Below are 6,669 nucleotides of genomic sequence, written 5' to 3' on the forward strand. Positions count from 1 at the left end.
TTTCTAAAAATATTTTTACAAAGAAAGGAGTGTGATGCATGCAATCAGCCGAGCTCAAGTAAGTGATTCCCAGAATACCCATACCTGTTGATATGTTATATATGTTATGAAATGTTTTACATGCTAGGAGTTAGCATGATGATATGTTCAGGGTTGCATGCTAGAATGGCTATTAGGAGAGATGCCTATTAGGAAGAATGTTTTTTATATGTTGTGGCCTATAGAGTTTCTACTGCTCGAATGCTGCTTGCTTTGTGCTTTGTAGGATTCATTGATGTGAGTTTAACTATTAAGTGAATACGTTAAGCTAGATGCCACAAATGTTAAATAATTTTAGAATGATTGATTCGACCATATTGCGCAACTCTCGTCTGAGTATAACCGTTGTAGGGTTGGGGGTTTTAGTCGAAAGATTATTTAAGGGGATGGGCCAACCGGGTTCCCCACAACTATCTCCTCTTCCTTAACTGTAAGATCCAACTCACAACGAAAACCATTCAAATAGGAAAACCCTCAAAACTGGAACTACAACCCAATTCCAACAATATACTCCCAAAACTAGGAACATATTGGTCTAAATTTTAGAAACCATACTCTAAGGCATATGATCATCATTTTGTCGTACTTACCCCTAGTCCATGGCTATGATCACCACCAAACCATGCTTAATGAATACCCAAAACATCTCGTTCGTGAATTTCAACCAATCTTAACTATGAAAATCATGTCCAAAAGACCTCAAATACACACTTGACCTCTTGACAAGTCATCACTAACCTACCGCTCCCACGAGTGTAATAATGATTAATTTAAAAATCTTGCGTTGCATCCAACTCCCACGTCAGCTCAGGTGGACAGCCATCTGACAAATCCTTCTATGCATTTACCACAAACTTTATGACCCGAAGTTTTAGGATCAATACCCAACATTGACAATCAAACTCCTAATAAATGGTCCACAAGCAAACCGGGGGTTTGAATGGTTTTCGTTTTCGTGGAGAATACCCGTCCTTGATTGGGGCGGATTAACCAGGTTCCCATCGGATCGGATGAAATTTCCACGTCTACTCCACAGTCCACATCAGCGTCAGCTTTTTGAAAGCTGGTTGATTTGTATTTCTCTGACAAGCTGGACGATCCATTTACTTATGAACTAGGCTGCAAGTGTTTACTTCTGAACTAGGCTGCAAGTGTTTGGGCTGCTTACCATTTTGGGCTTACAATTTTGGCAGCGTATCCATATTGTGAATCCAGATTTCAATCGGGTCGGATGTAAAAACTTCTTCTTTTGACAGAGTGATATACCTGTTCCTCTGGTCTCCGTCGACTCCACTCTCCCTTGATTCCCAATACACCGCTTCATCTATCAACTATGGAACATACAAAACGAAATCATAAAATAACCTGTGTCTTCCACCCCCGTTGTCCTTCATTTATCAATCGTCTCTCCTTTTCTTCACCACCATTAATCGCTCCAGCATCTACATCTACCCTCTCCGATTCCAAATCGATCTTGATTTCCATCTGGTTACAAATGTACGTCGATGGCGACACTTAATCAAGAAGCAATCGACTGATTCATGAGCATTCCCGGTTTATCTGAGTCGGTTCTATCTCTACTGTAGAATACACACCCTTGGACAGTCACTCCAAGCCTTCGCTATCTCCATCTGCCCTCTTCAGTGCTGCACACCGCCACACCTGTCCATTATCTTCATTCAAGAAACCTCCTTATTTTCCATTTATCAATCTGTGTCCACTCTCCTCTTCCTCTTTTTCTCTCTAGAAAACGTCCATTCATAACATCCTTCTTGTTGAAGTTGGAGCAAACAAAGAAATCACCTTGAGCTATCACCAAGATTATGATTCTTTGCATCCTTGTTTCCTTGAAAAGTAAACGGACCAGTTGACTTTAAATTACAGCCTTCCTATTTTATTTAATCTGGTCTTTGTAAGTTACATTGTTGCCTTGTTTTTTGATTTCAGTTTTATAGGTGCGTGTACCTTCGATTACAATTGGAGGAAGATAAAAGGAATAGTGAGAAAAGGGAATGATTTTCAAGATACAGAGAGAGATGAAGAAGGGGAATGGTAGAGCAAAACAATCGTCAATGCTTTCACAGGCGCCTTATACGGTCATGGGCTTATTATAGGTCTGAAATTATAAAAGGTTAGACCTGTAGCCTTCTTCATCTATCAATCAGTTTCTGTATTTCCTTACTATCTTTTTCATATTGTTGTTTCTGATTCCCTTTTATATACTCCTCAGGCTTATTACCATTGCACGTCCTCATTCTCAAAGGGATTATGCTCGCACGATGGGCGGAAGTCATGGTAAGATCAATTTGATGAATATTTTGGTTCTTGTTTATGGGCTATATGATTATGAATGCGTGATGTCTAAATGAAATATAAAGTTTCCCAATTCCCAGCTCTAAATGTGTGCTTTTATACTGTTTTTGATAATTAAAGTGATAATTCTTACTTGTGTAGGCCGAAGAAGAAAGTAATATTTCTCTGTTTGTTGCAGTTACTTTAACTCCTACTAAATTGTGGTTGATTAAAGACAAAATAAATTGATAATTATTAAAGTACAAATTTTCAAGATCGAATCCTAATATTCAACTCCCTATTTATGATAGGCGCATTTGGTTTTCGTTTTCTTTTAAGAAACTCTATTTTTTTTTTCTATGATGGGATGTAGAACATGTTGCTTACAACAAAGAGTCAAACCCTTCAATGTTGAACTTGGGTGTAGATGCTTATTGAACTGAGGTGATCAATTATGAGCATTTTATTTATAAGTCAGTTCTTTTGAGTTAGAGTTAATTTTTTTTTGATGAAATCTCAATTCTTATTGTAGCATTTTAATCTTTATCAATTACTGTGCAAGGGTTTTCTATTTTCTTCAATAAGTACTAGAATTTTTACGAATTACTTCACATAATGTCATGAGTAGATGGTGCATTTCTACCCCAACAGTTTGTTCTTATCTTCTTAACGTCACTGTTGTAGCAAACAAATACCATTTACAATACACATTTAAAAAAAAATGTATATAATATCCCATATTATTAAGGCGCTGTTCTTTGAAAAGACTACTCTGTTATAGCATTGTATTTTCAAAAAGAAAAAAGAAAAAGGGAAGGTAAGTATTCTTTTTTTCCTCTTACTTGTTTTTGTTACATAATCTGAATATATTTTGGTATCGTTTAAGAGACAAGCAAAATGATGGAAATGTGAGCGAAGGGGAATACACCGACTCATACAAATTACAATCCCCACTTTGTTGAGCTTTTGATTTTTACCTCAATGGTCGCAGTTACAAGATTATGTGTTAGAATACGATATGTTGGCAACAATTTTTATTTATATCTTATACTAAAAAGTTTCTTTAGCTTCGCTTACAAAGCTGGAAATTCCAAAATGGGAAAAATAACTTTTAACACTTTGATAGCCATTAATTAATTGTTTTTACCTGATAACATCATTAACATGTTTTAGCTTTAGATTACCCTCAATATCCATCTTGTTATCATCACATTTTTCGTAATTAAACTAAATTATGTGGATTTGTATGGAGGTCCAAAGGATCAATGACAATGATCCAGATAGAAGATGTAAAAGTAGACCTTAAGCAATGCTTTAGGTAAAATTAGGCTTTTTACCCTGAACTCATCTTACCTGTATTTCTTACTTACCCCCTTTCATAGGCGTGGCTAAATGCACGCTATAGCAACGTATGTTTTTTTTTTTTTTAATGGAGAATTCTACTTTCATTTAATATTCTTACAAATGTGTACTTTAAGAGGCTTCTTATTAACCGTTGGCTTTAAAAAATCGACCCAATTATAACATTCTACTTTCAATATTTTTCTTATTAAGATAATGTAGTTTGATCTATCCAGCTTTAACAATCTATTGTAAGTCTTTACCTACTTGAGACATCAAACTTTGAAACATCTTACTTCGGGTACACTTCCTTTTTTGAAGTCAAATGCAAGAAAAAGCAATATATTATCAACTATAGTGGCAGGCCTTTAACTTTGCTTTTCGCCTGAATCTAACAAGGAAGGAACTAAAAGTATATCTTTAATATTACCAAGAATAAAAAAAAAAAAGTTTCAATTGAAGTTACATTGTTGGTATAAATCGTGTCATTTTTTGAATGACTTAGAAATAGCTTATATATAGTTCTCGAGGGCCAAGGGTCACGATCATCACGACCTTTTAACTTCTAGTCTAGTCTCTCTCTCTCTCTCTCTCTCTCTCTCTATATATATATATATATATATATATATATATATATATATATATATATATATATATATATATATATATATATATATATATAGGTGAAGTTCAATAGAGAACCATAATTAACCAAGGAATCAATTTTTTTTTCAACTTTTATAACTTATTTTTTATCAAAAAAAAAAAAAAAAACTAAAAATACAGAAATTCATAACTTTTTATCCTTTTTCCAATGATATCAAATTCGATTTTTTTTTTACGTCAAATTCACAATGTGAATCTTTGAAAATTCACAATGTGAATCTGGATTCACACGGTGAATCCGAAAAACATTTTTCACATTCACAATGTTAATATATGAATTTATATATTTTTAGATTTTTTTTTCGATAAAGAATAAGCTCTAGAAATTGAAAAAAATATTTGTTTCCTTGAAGAACCAATAATTATGGTTCTCTATTGAACTTTTCTATATATATATATATATATATATATATATATATATATATATATATATATATATATATATATATAGGTAGGTTCAAATGTTTCCTACAACTATTGTGTGTATATAGGAACCAATAGGAATTTAGGAATAATTAAATAATTAATAATTCTTATAAGGGTAATTATGTAACTTAGCATATAATAATTAAAATAAAATCCCTTGATTCATGGAAACTTCCATAAAAATCTCTTTGACTAACTCTTTAACCCTAACCACTCATATCATACGTATTCTAATTCTGACTCCTCCCATTTGCTTATTAACATCACTGCTCCTGTTTCTTCCCCAAAATTTCTACAACAAACCCTATCAACGATTGATTCAAGCATCTGCAACATAACCGATCATGAAATATAGTCCAACACTTCCTAAAAATCTTTTCTAGATGGCTTTCTTAATGTCAGATCTTCGATTCTTGGAGGTGTTTGTCTTAGCTAGTTGCAATCGGTTCACAATCCGAAGTTGAGATTCATCAGGTTCGTTATTTTCTCATTCTTAGACTTCATATATTTATGTTTTATCCAAGTAAATCTCGTTATTTCACTTCCATTGACATGTACATGTAAACACTCATGCTAAAAAAAAGTTAGATATTCCATCTCCACTACCTGTCTGATTTGCCTAATATGATTTGTCATGGCCTCCATGTGTTCGATAAAATGCCTCAATGAAAAAATAGTTAATAATCTTTAATTTTTTTACTTCGTTTTGTTCCTTATTTTTTTTTTCAGAAATATATAACTTAATTTAGATTGGGTTGGATGCCCTTTTCATAACAACAGGCTGATACTAGTTGATTTGGATTAAGTTTGAAATTGCATTCGGTTTCTTCAATCCCATTTCATTGCTCTTTTATTGTTGGTATTAAATTAGATTAGATAGATTTTACATTTCTTGTTCCTCACGATTCAGTATTGTTTAATTGAGTTTTGGCAAAGTGGATTTTGCTTGCAAATTTCAATGGATTTTGTATATGTGTGTTGTTTAGTATTTTACTGGAATAAGAAAATAGTTGTATGTACTCTATGTATTCTGTCAGAATTTATTCTATGTATTATGCTACAATGTATTTTATGTATTCAATCATATTCTATGTATTCTTCCAGAATATATTAAGTGATAGGGATTGCAAGTAACATGCTTTTAACAATTCTTAGTTTTTGTTTTATTTGTGATAGGAATGGTTGGAAGAATGGGTTGAAGAATTACATTCTTACGATAATACATCACATTTTTGTAAGAATAGTTGGAATGAAGTTGATTCTTTGGACCATTGAAGAAGATTAAGTGCATCTGTTCAATAATTGTATATTTAAGAATGCAATTTTGTAATAATTTTATTCATTTTTTATGACATTATGTTAGAACATGTGTAATTATATTAAAATGTATAAGGCTGTTATTCTGTAAAAATATGTATTAATTTGTATTTAAGTTTGGATGTCCATGAATAGATATAAGAATGTTGTTATTATTCCACCGGGGGTTCAAAAAAAACGATTCTTTAATAATATTCTAATAGAATACCATTCTAACAGAATCACATAACATCATTCTAACAAAATAACAAAATAACATTCTGTCAGAATAAAATCGGTTTATGATTACAAATTAAGTTTGAAATTGAATTAATTTAAAAAAAATCAGATTTTATAAATAAAGAGCATTAATTATCCCCTAAATCGAATTTTCAATTTTTAAATTTGTCTCAATTGACTAAAATACCCTTATAATGATTTTAGATTATATTTTTGTGTTATCTTTAATTTAATAATATTTATTAATCACTTACTTAAAATAACTAAAATGACTGGTCCACAATCAACCATACATGCACACAATACTTATCAAAAACACAATAACCTAACCCTATATATAGGTGTTGATCGGGTAATTTTTTCGAGTTT

At 32.0% G+C, this 6,669-nt stretch overlaps 2 long non-coding RNA genes across 2 annotated transcripts; both read left to right on the forward strand.

Moving 5' to 3' along the window:
- The first annotated feature begins 1,319 nt into the window (after positions 1–1,319).
- On the forward strand, positions 1,320–2,486 carry LOC145111624 (uncharacterized). Its single transcript, XR_013710334.1, has 3 exons — positions 1,320–1,893; positions 1,987–2,170; positions 2,270–2,486. It is a non-coding gene; the product is annotated as an uncharacterized LOC145111624 (long non-coding RNA).
- A 2,312-nt stretch (positions 2,487–4,798) lies between these two features.
- LOC145116974 (uncharacterized) lies at positions 4,799–6,207 on the forward strand. The gene is made up of 2 exons (XR_013712414.1): positions 4,799–5,238; positions 5,941–6,207. It is a non-coding gene; the product is annotated as an uncharacterized LOC145116974 (long non-coding RNA).
- The last annotated feature ends 462 nt before the right edge of the window (positions 6,208–6,669 follow it).

The sequence above is a fragment of the Lactuca virosa genome, chromosome 5 (genome assembly GCF_052849685.1).
Source record: "Lactuca virosa cultivar CGN04683 chromosome 5, Lactuca_virosa_CGN04683_v6, whole genome shotgun sequence".
NCBI lineage: Eukaryota > Viridiplantae > Streptophyta > Magnoliopsida > Asterales > Asteraceae > Lactuca > Lactuca virosa.